The following is a 14587-nucleotide window of genomic DNA, read 5'->3' as shown; positions in this document are numbered from 1 at the left end:
CGCCGAGGAGCACACTTCCTCAATGGTCGCCATGAATAATTCCAACTCTGCTTCAGCCGTATTGGCTGTCTCTTTCCCTTTACTTTTAAGGGTACCATTCTTTTCGTCTGCCTTCTTGACACGACAATCTGCAATTGCATGTCCTTTCTTCTTACAGTAGAAGCACTCTCCTTGAAACTTCTTCTTGCCGCCCTTCTTCTTTTTGTCACCATCATTTTTGGTGGAGGAAACACCTTTGCCTTTTGCATTGGCAGAGAATGCAACATCTCCATTGTTGCTTCCTTCTCGGGCTTTCAGCCTCAACTCCTCCTCCATTAATAATGCACAAAACTCCTCAAAAGTCAAAGCTTGAGGTCTCACCTGAGTATTAAGGGCAGTTACTAGTCCATCAAACTTTTGTGGACAAATCCGAAGACACCTCCGAGCTAGCTCTTCGCTAGTCTTTTGTATCCCAGCGCCAGCCATCTGGTCGCGCAGATTCTTAATCCGAGTGATGAATGCTTCAACCGTCTCTCCTTCAACAAACTTCTCCGCTGCTAGTTGATTCTCCAAGTTTTGAATCCTTGTTTGGTTTCGTGTTTCATACTGACTCCTTAGTACATTCCAAGCCTCTGACGCTTTGGTTGTATGCTGAATCAGAGTCAAAACACTGTCAGAACAGCTTGTAACTAAGGCACACAATGCATCTGCATTCCTTCGTTTCCAAGCTCGTAGAAGATCTGCATTCGGAGGAATCATCATACTAGGATTTGATGGGTCGGGGGTAGGCTGTGGTTCTGCGTCAGTCCCCAGCACAGTCTCCAGAAGCTCATAAGAATCAAGGATAGTTGTAATTTTGAACTTCCACAAGGTGTAGTTTGTACCATCTAACTTGCCTTCGCTGAAGGTTGGTGGACGAATCCTCAGTGTTTGAATAGCCGGTACAGCAGCACCACCTCCTGCACCGCTTCCTGATGCGCCAGAACTGCTTCCCGGAGTCGATATCGTTTCTCTTTGCTGTTGAAGCCTTTGCCTCTTGCACGCTCTCCGATCTCTAGAGCCCCCTGGGCTCTGATACCATGTAAAATATTACACGGCGCAGCGAACAGAATTTGAGAAAGAGATAAAGAGTACACAACAGATAAGAGGAGAATCAGTAAATTCTTTAACTCCAAACAACTGATACAAAGATGGCTCTGTCCACCCATGCGCTTCCACTGTGTGAAGCTTAGATGGCGATCTAGACAGAAGATAGGTGAAGAGTTTAAGGCTAGCTGGAACAACAACTCTGACTGGGTGAAAGATGAGTGTATGATGGCTGCGAAGGGGTTTAGCTTTTATAGCCCGCGAAGGTTGTTAGGTCGGCCTGCTGACCGACCTACCATATGAGCCTCCACTAGTCGGCCAGGGAATATTCCCTTTACTATCGGGCCGGGGGCGCTGCCCCCGGACCCCCGCCAGGGGGGCCGCTGGCCCCCCTGGGACCCCCCAACCAGGGGCCGCTTCCGCGGCCCCCGGACCCCACAATAGGGGCCCCTTTTAACTCCCTTACCACGCAACTCAATGCAATGTGCCTCGAGTTGCTACCAGCTTAACCACTCCGTCTAACCCAAAGATTAGACCCACAACAGTCACCTTTTTGCCATCCGATCACATAGACCTCATCTGATATACAAGTCAGGACCCAACCAATGTCCGGGCTCACATTTGGCTTCTCCTCATAATGGGGGCCTTACAACTTTGAGCACCATGGATCATTGGTAGCACCTAATGAGGGTGGGGCATTGATCATATCTAACAAAGATGACCACCCTATGCTTAATCTTGGCCTTGGTTGCACAACTTGACCTGGACTTATACCAGTGGACTTATACCAGATGGATGTCAAGACGGCTTTTTTACATGGGGACTTGCATGATGAGATTTACATGGAGCAACCTAAGGGCTTTGCAGACCCTGGTAGGGAACACCTAATGTGCAAGCTAAAGAAGAGTCTATATGGCTTGAAGTAGGCACCTAGGGAATGGTACCATAAGTTTGATGCATTCATGCAGTCAGAGGGCTACATCTGTAGTGCTATGGATCCGTGCTTGTACATGAAGAAAGCCCATGATGGTTCTTTACTGATTTTGGTACTCTATGTGGATGACATGCTTTTAGCAGGGACAGCTCATGAGGAGCTAGATGCTCTTAAGGCTCAGCTCAAGAAGAGCTTTGAGATGAAAGATCTAGGATATGCCTCTCATATACTTGGTATGCGCATTACACGCGATAGATCTCAGGGACTACTTTATCTGTCATGGAGGGAGTACATTCATAAAGTCCTTGAGCGCTTCCATGCAAGATGTTAAGCCTATTGGTTGTCCATTACCTTCTCATGTGAAGGTTTCACAGGCCGATTTTTCGCAAATAGATGAGCAGAGGGCCGAGATGGCAAAGATTCCCTATGCATCAGCCGTGGGTAGTCTTATGTATGTCATGATAGCCACCCGTCCAAATATTACTTTTGCAGTTGGGGTTGTGGCACGTTATATGGCTACACCTGGCAAGAAACATTGGGATGCCGTGAAGGGTATCATGAGGTACCTGAAGGGCACAACAAATATGTGTCTTTGCTATGGTAGCCAAGATACAGGAGTTGTGGGGTACATTGACTCTGATTATACAGGACATACACATAGTAGGAAGTCCACTTCTGGCTATGTGTTCACTTATGCTGGAGGGGCTATCTCTTGGATGTCTAGGGCATAGAAGTGTACGACCCTTTCTACTATAGAGGCCGAGTATATTGTAGCCACAGAGGCTTGCAAGGAGGCTATTTGGTTAGGTCGTTTGATTGCAGACCTTGGTATAACAAATACTATGCCTACACTGCATTCGGATTCTATGAGTGCCATTCAGTTGGCCAAGAATCCGAGAATCCGATCTTCCATGTGAAGACGAAACATATTGAGGTGAGGTATCACTTCATTCATGAGGTCGTTGAGGACAGGTCTGTTGACCTTGTCAAGATTCTGACTGAGCAGAATCCTACAGACTTGCTCATGAAGAGCCTCACGTGGTGGGGAACAAAATACTATATAGCTATACATAAAGAGTAGGCAGGCAATAGAGTGCTCAAACAAGGTGTAATGTTCTCGGTTGTTGCATAAAGCCACCCCCCCTTTTCATAAAATAATGGAAAATTTTTCAAATCCCCTCCCCTTGTCATTGCTGACAAGTGGCGGGGGGGGGGGGGGGGGGGGATGAGAGGATGACGGTAGGGGGAAAGAGGACGATGGGGAAAGAAGGAGAAGATGGCGCAATGTCGATAGTAGGGGAGGAAGCCAAGAAGAAGATGGCATTGCCGAGGAAGAAGTGGAGGAGTTCAAGATGACAATGAAGAGGGGGGAGGCCATGTGGCCAAGACACCACGCCCCCCCCCCCCCCCCCCCCCCCCCCCCGCCCCCCCCCTCCGTGATAAACCTGCACTCGTTACGCACTCAACACGGCACAGAAAGGTAACACGATATGAGCTCAAGGTATACTCTTGTATTATTCAATCCAAAAGCGGGACAACATAGACACATCCCAGGACTACACCCTCGTGACGCCGCACATAAGAGGGTTCACCACTGGGCATAGGGAATCACATGTAGAGTGGAAACAAGGCAGGGCTTTGAGTCACTATTACTCCCTATATAGCTGCAATCGGTAGCAACGGCATGGTATAGCTACAAAGCCCTTACACTCACCCCCGCTTAGTGGATTGCTGACCTAAGCAATCTAAGGGTAGCGTTTGTTATTTGACTCATCCGGGGTCTTAACGCAGCTTTTCCTAGCAAGCTGGTCAGTGTCTGCCAGTCTAAAGGGACCGTGGGGTCTTAACACAGTCTATACTATCAGACTGGCCAGTGTCTGCCGCACTAAGACATTGGGGCTTTTTGTGATGATTGCTACCATGTGAGTCCACCCTCGACTCAATTACATTTGAGGAGTGGAGGCACATTTGAGATCTATGATTGAGAACCGCATTATTTGTTGGAGTGTTGGGGCGGCTCAAGGGTCGGTAGAAGGAGCAGGGGGGTTCTCCTCGAGCCAAAGGGCGAAGGCATCTTTTCCGCGTTCACGGGCCTCCGCTTCTGAGATCCAAGTGGCCTCCTTGAGTGGACGCCCGCGCCACTTGGTGAGGTATTCGGGGAAGCCTCTTTGTTCCCGGCGTCGGAGGAATGCTTCTACTTCGAAGGGACCATTGGAATGGAGCATTGGTACGCGCCGTCCCCATTGGTTGTCGGGATAGAACCTGCGCAGAAGACGAGCATGAAATGCACTATGAACACAAACACTGTCTGGCAGGTCCAGCTTGTAAGTGACTTCGTTCAGCACTTGAGTGATTCGGTAGGGTCCATAGTAGCGGTGATTGAACTTTGGGGTCATGTTTTTGGGAAGTGACATATTCTTAGAGCTCACTAGGACCATGTCTCCTTTGGCGAATAGTACAGCCTTTCTCTTCTTGTTCGCTTGCTCTGTCATTGTTATCTTGCTCCGCTCGAGACTTTGCTTAGCTGCAGCATTGCGATCTCTCCATTTCTTCAAGAATTCTTCTGCATCTTGATCCTCTGCTTTGGCCGCTCCGAATGCTAAGGCCAGTGGTGTGATGACTTCTTTTCATGTGGCTAACTCAAAGGGAGTGTACCCTGTAGCCGAGTGGATGGAGCTATTGTAGTGAAATTCCAAGACATCAAGGTACAAGGCCCAATCTTTCTGATCCACTCTAGCATAGCTGCGGATGTAATCTTCGATGCCTTGGTTGACTCGTTCTGTTTGTCCATCTGTCTCCGGGTGGAAGGAAGATGAGAATTTCAGTTGGGTTTCCAGAGTCTTGAAGAGTTCCTTCCACATGTCGCTCATGAATCTTCCATCTCTATCTGATACAATGGCCAGTGGTAAGCCATGCAATTTGAATACATGTGTGAAAAAGAGGCGTGCTACCTCCTTGGCATTCAGTGGTGGTTTGGCTGGGATGAAGTGGGCCTGTTTGGAAAAATAGTCCACCACTACAAAGATGATTGTGTACCCATGGGACTCCGGTAGTTCCACAATGAAGTCCATGGTGATGACATCCCATGGGCGGTTGGGTACTGGTAATGGTTGTAGTAGTCCGGCTAGTCTTGATCTGCGTGCTTTGACCATCTGGCAAGTGGGGCAAGTTTTGATGTAGTCTATCACCTCTTCCTTCATGTTCGGCCAAAAGAACTGCTTCCTAAGGGCCTCCAAGGTTTTGCTTTGCCCTTTGTGGCCTCCAATCTTGCCGTCATGTATCTCATGTAGGATGAGTTTCTTTAATTCCACATTGTTGGGGATATACAATCTTTTGCCTAAAAATAGGATACCCTCTTCTAAAGTGTACATTCCATGGGGGGTCTTCTCTGCTTCCACATCTTTGATTATCTTGTGCATGTCTTGATCTTGTTCTAGGGCCTCTTTGACAAGTTCTATAAAGTTGCTGCTGACCACATTGAGACAGCTTTCAGGTCAGCTTTCCGGCTCAAGGCATCTGCTATTTTGTTAGTAGAGCCGGGCTTGTGCTTAATTTCCAGGTCGAATTCGGCTAGGAAGTCTAGCCATCGGGCTTGCTTTGCTGATAACTTGGGTTGGGATTGGAAGTATTTGAGGGAGATATTGTCGGTGAAGACTATTGTGTGCTTGTCTTGAACATAGTGCTTCCATTTTCTAAGGCAGTGGATGACTGCCAACATTTCCTTCTCATGTGTGCTCCACCTTGTTTCAGCATCAGTAAATTTCTTTGACTCATACGCAATGGGGTGCCCCTCTTGGACCAGTACACCCCCTATGCCATACTCAGATGCATCTGTAGAGATTTCAAAGGGTTTGGTGAAGTTCGGCACCCTTAGGATGGGAGTTTGGCTCATGCACTTCTTCATCTGCTCAAAGGCTTCCTATTGCGCATTCCCCCATGTAAAAGAGTGGTCTTCTTTGGTGAGGTGGGAGAGGGGGGCAGTGATGAGGCTGTAATCTTTGATGAATCTTCGACAAAATACTGTGAAGCCTAGGAACTCCCGCACTTCTCTTACAGTTTTCAGTACAGGCCATTTTTGGACAGCTTCCACTTTCTTAGGGTCCACTTTGATTCCATCTGCTCCTACAATAAAGCCTAGGAACTCCAATTCTTTCACTGCGAATTCACATTTTTCCGGCTTTGCGTATAATTGATGTTGCCGCAGTTTCTCAAAAACTTGGCGTAAGTGTTGCTTATGCTCTTCTAAGGTCTTGCTGTATACTAGGAGGTCATCTATGTAAATAATGACAAAGATATCTATCTCCGGTCTAAAAATTCCATCCATGAGGCCACAGAATGTGCCTGGCCCATTGCTTAGACCGAACCCTAATACTAACCACTCAAAACTACCATATCGGGTGCGGAAGGCTGTTTTTGGGATATCTTCTTCGGCTATTCGGATTTGGTGGTATCCTGATCTAAGGTCAATCCGACTGAAGTGCTTGGCCCCATGCAGTCTATCTAAGAGGTCTTCCACTAGGGGCATAGGGTATTTGTTCTTTATGGTGATTTTGTTAAGAGCCCTATAATCTACACAGAGTTTAAGTCCCCCATCCTTCTTCTTTACAAACAACACTGGAGCACCAAAGGGGGATTTGCTAGGGCGGATAAATCCTTGTTCTTCTAGTTCATGTAGTTGCTTCTTCAATTCCATGAGCTCAGTGTGGTTCATGCGATAGGGAGCTCGGGCCGGTGGAGAAGACCCTGGAATCAACTCAATCTTGTGATCCACATCTCGTCTGGGTGGTAGACCCTTGGGTAGTTCGGCTGGCATTATATCTTTGAATTCTTCGAGTATTTCTGCCACTTCTGTGTTCCTCTTCCGTTGTTTTAGTTTCTTGCCATCTTCTTCTTCTTCTATTGGTCGGATCATACACAGATAGACCATATCTCCTTGTTTGACTGATTTCTCGACTTGCTTTGCACTGCATGTCATGATACGTGGCCTGATGACGGTCCCTTGGACCGGTGCTTTTTGGGTCTGGCCCTTTGGTCGGTTTGCAGCTGGTTTTATTGTTTGGCATGATACTCCTGGCTTGTTCTCCTTCATTTGCACCTTGATTGGGGTCCTACTAGGTAGATGCATTCTTTCACATGGTACTCTGACGCCTTCTCCTTGCATATCTAGCATCATTTCATTCACACCCTTACCAAACATTGCAATGACATACTTGTCATAGAATTCTAAGCCTAATATCACTTCAAAATCATCCATGGGGATTACTAAGAAGTTGAGTTTTGCTTTCCACTTGTCGGTTTCCACTTGGACTGCAAAGACTTGTTTTACTTCCTTGGCTTCTCCTTGCGCGAATGTTACTGTTAATCCCTCTGGGGCTTTGGATAGTTTCAATCCATGCTTTGCTGCACACTGTGGTGTCATGAAGTTGTGGGTTGCTCCTGTGTCCACCATGATAGGTTGGTTTCCTTCGCCCACTCGACCTTTGATGTATAGATGGTGGACTGCCGCTACTCTGGCTGCCATGCATTGGGGTCGGGCACTAACTGTCCCTACCCTTGGGTGGTCCATGCTCTCTTCACTCCCATTTGGAATTTCCTGGATACGCGGTGGTTGTGGTTCTTCTCCTCCATATGCACAAGCTGCATTCACCCTTGATCCACTCGATGAAGCTGTGTCTTCTATTGGGCATCGGTTTTGGTAGTGTGGACCCCCGCATTTGAAGCATGTGATGCCGGTGGAAGGGCCTGGGGGTCTCCACCATGATGTGTTTGATCCTGCGGGCCCATATGATGTGCTAGGGGTAGGCCTGTAGTGATTGTTTCCCCATCTCCCTGCTGCTCCTCTTGGTACTAATGCGGTTTGGGATACGGCTGTGGTGTTAGTGGTGTTTTGACTCCTTGTATCTGTGAATGCCCCTCTAGGAGCATTGGGCCTTTGGTTCCAGGAGTTGCTATTGTTGAAGGTGTTGTTGAAGTTGTTGTTGAACCTGTTTTGATTCCCTTGTGCTGTTCTTCTGCCTTCCAGGTCCACCAGTCGTTCGGCCATTCTCATGGCTTCTGCTAAGCTTGTTGGCTCCTGTCTCTCCACATCTCTTCTAGCCCATTCTTGCATTCCAAACAAAAATCCATGTAGCTTAGTGTCGGTATCCATGTTTGGTAGCTGCAGCATGATTTGCCTATATTTGCTGACATATTCTTTCATCTTTCCCTGTGCTTGCTTGAGGTTCCTCCATTCATCTCTCACTTTGAATTTCTCCAGCTTTGGAATAAAGTAGTCTTTCAGCTCTTCCTAGAGTTCTTCCCACGAACAGATTGTGTGGCCCTGCTCCTGTTCTAACATGTACCAACTGGCAGCGTCCTCCTCCAAGTAAATGGCTGCCACTTCCGCCTTCCTGTCTTCGGTGATTCTTGAATATTTTAAGTACCTATCCACCTCTGCGATCCATTTCTTTAGAACCAACCCATCTCTCTCTCCCTTGTACTTGGCGGGTTGGGGCATCTTGAATTTTCCATAATCATCTTCTGAACTACTGCTATCTTCCTCTTCTTTGCGGTGGTGTTTCTTCTCCTTCTTCTTGTCTTTCTTTTTGCTTCCTAATTCTACTACTTTCTCCTTCTCCTTCCTTGTATCTTGCGCTCTCCTAGATGACTCCTCTCTACCCGTTCTATCCATCTCTTCTTGCATTCGGTGTCTCCTCTCCTCTTCTTGTTGTTGACTCACCCATTCTCTATAGCCCTGCTCTACTTCTAGTTTTTTCCTCCTTTCTTCTTCTTCCTCTTTCATCTGCATGTTCCTCCATATTGACTCTAGCATGCCTGACATACCATCTAATTGTCTTTCTAGTCCGGCCACCTTCTCCTCTTGGGCCACTCTCCATTCTTGTCCCCTACTCTTCTTCCTCTCCTCCAATGTCGGGAGGGTGATGTTCTCCCTTTCTTCCTCCATGTGGTTGGTGGTGGTGTCGACGCGGGGAAGCCGCGATTCGCCTGTGGTGGTGTGGGTCGTGCCGCGGGGGAAGCCGCGTCACGTCTTCAGACGGTGGGATGTCGAGGTTGGGGCGTCACGCCGGGTCGACGCGTCGGGGGGGCGTCGGGACGTGGGGCAACGCGACGTGGGGCGTCGCGACGTGGGGCGACACGACGTGGGACGTCGCGCTATGGGTCGTTACGACTTCGATCTCTTCGGGGCACTGGATCTTTCCTCCTGCTTCCGTGAGCACTCCTTCACTCCGAGCAAGAGTTGCTCTGATACCAAGTGTGATAAACCTGCACTCGTTACGCACTCAACACGGCACAGAAAGGTAACACGATATAAGCTCAAGGTATACTCTTGTATTATTCAATCCAAAAGCGGGACAACATAGACACATCCCAGGACTACACCCTCGTGACGCCGCACATAAGAGGGTTCAGCACTGGGCATAGGGAATCACACGTAGAGTGGAAACAAGGCAGGGCTTTGAGTCACTACTACTCCCTATATAGGTGCAATCGGTAGCAACGGCATGGTATAGCTACAAAGCCCTTACACCCCCCCCCCCCCCCCCCCCCCCCCCCCAATCAAAATTTCAAAAAAAAGGAGGCCTTGGAAGGACTGGAACGGCATGCCAAAGGGTGATAGAGAGAGAGACCAGCAAGGGCGTTACTGTTAATATGAATACAACGTCGGGTATGGATAATTCATATCCGAACATCTATGTACTAATTGCCATCTCCGCTATTCATTGAGACATAGGGTTTATCTATTTGGTATGCGCATGAGTTCATTTTAACAAGTAACCTGAATTTATTTCTCAATAGTCAATAAACTCATAGGGAATTATGGGATAACTCTTTTCGCAACTAAAGATAACCTTGCATAGAATTTATGTATATGGCATGTTGAGGTTTGCATAAAACCTTGTACCCAAATACAATCATTGCATCCTGGTGCTACACGAAAAAATCAAACATAGCATGAAGGGCATATAAGGTTACCTTGAAGTTGTGCACATAGACATACATATATGGAAAATGTTATATGAAATAAGCATCGATGGTACATAAGTTGATCTTGCATTAAAGCCTTGCACCCATCTTATGAAGGTTTCGCATTGAGTAATGGTTATAGGTGTGCGGATACAATATACAAGAAAATGTAGGTGGCTAGGCACATGCGATTTTTAATCTCCAACAAGTACACCAACTATGTAGGTAAAGATTACTTGTGTGATGGTTCATCGAGTGAGTAGGAAGAAGGCATATTTATTGAGCAACATATTAAGAGCCTTATGGTGCCTCATGAAGAATGAATGAATGCCAAAATTTCCACTCCAAGTCAGCCCATTGTGCTACATAGATCTACTTATATCTCTTGTCCCCCTAAGAGATTTCAACCTAGGGAATGAAAGTTGGAGTCATCTTGTTTATAAAGAGGCCATACCTGATAAGCTTAAGTGGGAGCTAGCTATGCAATTTGAAAAGGAGTCCATTATGAATAATTAAACTTGGTAATTGGTTCCTTTGCCAAAGGATAACAATTCTTTGCCATCCAAATGGATCTATAAGTTGAAGGTTACAAGTGACGCTAAACCAAAGTGCAAGGCAAGGTTGGTAGCTAAAGGTTTTAAGAAAGAAAAAGGTGTGAACTTTGATGATATCTTCTCATCTATGTTGAAATCAACGACCTTCACACTATGCTTGTCTTGGTGACTAAGACATGGCAAATAAAAGCTCATCTACAAGCTAAAACATAGTCTTTATTGATCAAAGTACATCCCACGAGAATGATATAATAAGTTCAATGCCTTTATATAGTCTCATGGCTACAAAAGAAGTGACCACTTCTTATACACTAGAAATGTAAAGATCGCAGCTTAATAACATTGATCTTGCATGTGGATAATATATTGATAGTTGGAGAAAACAAGTATGTGATTAATCCCCTAAATAAAAGGTTACTGAAAATCCTTGAAATCAAAGATTTGGGACATGCAAGTCACACTTTTGGCATGCATATAATTAGGGATAGAATAAAGAGATTGCTCTTGCTTTCCCGAAAGGATTGTGTAAGCAAAGTATTGTAATGTTTCAATGTCCATAGAGAGGGAACGCAATGATGTTTCAATGTCTAGAGAGAGAGAAGGCAATTGGTACTCCATTGTCCCATATGTGAAACTTTGTGCTAATGCTTTTCCCAAATTTGATGAGAAGAAGGATGAAATGGCCAAGATGCCATATTCATCATGTGTGGGCAATCTCATATATGTTATGATTGCCACTCACTCGGACATTACTTTTGCATGAGTAGGTAAATGTCAAATCCTAGCAAGAAGCATAGGAAAATAGTGAAAAAAGGCATCATATGTTTCAAGCAAAAACCAAGCACATAGAACTGAAATATTGCTTCATTTGTCAAGTGCTTCAAGACAAGCGAGTTGGGCTAGTCAAAGTATATACTAATAATAATCATGTAGACTTTCTTATAAAGAGTTTTCATTCTAAAAAGTTTGTACATTGTAGGGAGTTGATGGGCATTGAGTGAGGATAACTCACATGTATTTATTTTATACATTATAGGGAGTTGATGGGCATTGGGTGAGGCTAACTCACATTTGTTTACCTCATATATTCTATGGTTCTTTTATCTCCCTTAAAGGCATGCTGGCCTTCAATGGAAGGTTATTGGGGTCCATCTTACTCACTAACTATAATTATATATGTACACACTCATTCTATATTCTTTGAGTGATAAGACAATAAGTTGCTACTCACAAAAGAGCTATTAATGGCCCCATAGATGTGTGTGTGTGTGTGTGTGTGTGTAAAGTCTCCATCCTCTTTGCAACTCCAACGATGCCACATCCCTAATAAACACCCTCTAGAATATTTTGGTAAAGTGAAAGATGATTTTACATCTATCAAAAGTTCATTGTGTTCATGAAGCCACACACCAGGGATAGAGTATTTCTTTGGACATGCTTGAACCACTCGTCATCTTAGGACAATTGACAAAGTATTTTGGAGACACAGGATTAGGATTCATCTTTAAAATGGCCTCATCATCCAATGTTGGAAATTCATATTTGAATTGGCCCTTGCTTGTGCATGCATAACAATCCCTATAATGTGATGAAAGTTAATTCAAAAGACACTCCATGGTTTGTTGGGATCAATGGATTTCCTTGGATAAAGTACTTCTCAACATACATGTGGAAATGAATCTGTCTTTTGATGTATATGCATGTTTTGTAGTTCCTCTCTTGAAAAATGCATTCATGGAGATCCTTGGCTCTTAATGTGAATTCTTGGATGATGTGGCACTAGAGGTTCTAGATAGAAAAATATTCTTAGAGGAAAGTGTCCTATCATTTTGGCTCAATATGAATAGGTGGTTGTAGTAATTATTTGTAGTTTGAGAAATTTGGCTAGTTTCCTTATAGCTCTTCCAAAGATCTGACAAATGTTGTATCTTCTCTTTTATCTTAACTAATCGTAATTTATATAATAGACTTATCCTATGGGCTTTTTCTAACATTACTAACTTATCCCTCATTTTATTGTAAGATGCAAAAAAGAAATAACATAAAATAGAAAAATTTGGAAGTTGTAGAGTCAATAGCTTAAAAGTAATGTTTTTCTTATGTACTAAATCTGATTATCTCCGTTCGACCATGCATTGTGATTTCGGGGTATGACTGCAACCTCGGTTCGTTGTGGAATAACAGGTTCTTCAAGTTGAATGGATTCATGGTTAACTTCTGCTTGCGCTTCAGCTTCGTGTTGAGTTCCCTCAGTGGTGACTACTTCCTTGCATTGGGGAGCTCTTCGAGCATGACCTCCTTCAACATCTTGATGTCTCTTGGGAGCCATGGAAGAAGCTTGATGGATTTGAGCAGCGCTTCCGCGTAGGTATGGAGAGAGAGAGGCTCGGTTGATTACAAGTAGAGCTTCATTGCGTCAATAGCAGAGAGACTTCTGCATGGGTTGTTGTTCTAACGTGACACTCTATCACTGCTTATATAGTAATCGGGGGGAGGGGGTAAAGAGAGAATGCTTGCTTTTAGCATTTTCGATGACATCATTGATGATGTCAGAGAGGGCTTCATTTTTGGAGCGTAGCATGGAGATAAATATAAGAATTCATAAATATTCGATAAGATGCGCGTTGCATTGTCGGGCGAGTGTCACTCCAAGGCTTACTCCAAGGAAAAGCTTCCCAGGAGGTCATCTATCCCGACAGTGTCGTCACCAAGTGCACTTAATTGCCTTTTAATAAGCTTGTCTTAGGAGGGTTTCCCAAGCCTTCCTTCCATGAACTGGTATATAACACCTCATTAATTATCTTTATAGTTAGAGCTAGTTTTAAAAATGTGCAATCTTTACCATTTTGTTTTCATCATAAATCAATTTTTGGAATGTATACGCACATTGTTTATTAAAATAAACTAAGTAATGGGGACATTTCAAAGTTTTCTTTTTTTTCTTCTCTCCCTCTCTCTTTTAAAAATTTTATATTTTTCTCTCTCTCTCTCTTCCCCTCTCTCTCCTTTTTCTTCTCTCTCCCTTCCTCCCTCTCTCAAAAAATATTTAAATAAAAAAACTTTTCACTTTCCTCTTTTTTTCCCATCTCTCTTCCTTTTTCTTCTTCTTCTTTTCTCTCTCTCCCCTCTCTTCTCTCTTTCCTTATCTCTCCTTCTCCTCTTTTTTCCTTTCCACTACCGCTAGAGGTGGGGATCTTCGTGGTTTGTAAGTCAAGGAGGGGAAGGTCCATCTACTAGCACCATCGGATGGACCAAATTATGCCTTTTTTCTTCAGTCCTCTTACTCAAGGGAGCGGACGACTACACAGATAGAGGAGTTGAAGAGTTAAGTGGTGGACCACATCTCCCAGTGGATGGGAGAAGAAGGACTAGGACTGTTTGGACAGCAGTGGCCTGGCTGCATGATGGACATTAATTGGTGGGCTGGTGCTGAGGTCCCACACTTGAGTTATAATTCTCTCTCTGTGTTCAAATTCTCTATCTTCTTCTTTTCTCTCTCTCCTTTTCTCCTCTCACTGCTTTTCTTCTCCCCCCTCTTTCCGGGCCTTTTCCTCTCTCTCTCTCTCTTAAATTGTATATTTCTTCTCTCTATAATTTTGTTTCTCTCTATTCCCCCTCTCTCTTCCTCTCTCCCTCTCCTTTTCTTTCTTTTTTGCTTTCTTTATATCTTTCTCTCGATCTCTCTCTCTTGCTCCCTCCTTATTTTTATTTTCCTCTCTCTTTCTTTTTCAAGTTTTTTTCCCTTGCTCTTTTTTCTCTCTATATATATTTTTCTCTTTCTTCTCTTTCCCTTTCTCTTCTCTCTCTTTCGAATTATATATTTCCTCTTTCTCACTCTCTCTAAGTCAAAAACTATGTCAAAAAAGGTTTAATTTAAAAAAGACTTTTCTCTTTTCTCTTTCCCTCTCTCTCTTCGTTTTTTTCTCTTTCTTCTTTTCTTCTTCATCATCATCTTCTTCTCTCTCTCTCTCTCTCTCTCTCTCTCTCTCTCTCTCTCCTTCTTCTTCTTCTTCTCCTCCCTCTCAAAGTGTGTGAAAAACTGTCAAAAAAACTTTAAATTAAAAAAATG

Source organism: Lygodium microphyllum, chromosome 16 (assembly GCF_053477565.2).
Source record: "Lygodium microphyllum isolate KBCC chromosome 16, Lygodium_microphyllum_v1.1.10, whole genome shotgun sequence".
In the NCBI taxonomy this organism is placed as follows: Eukaryota; Viridiplantae; Streptophyta; class Polypodiopsida; order Schizaeales; family Lygodiaceae; genus Lygodium; species Lygodium microphyllum.
Note: the sequence above shows the minus strand (reverse complement) of the source record.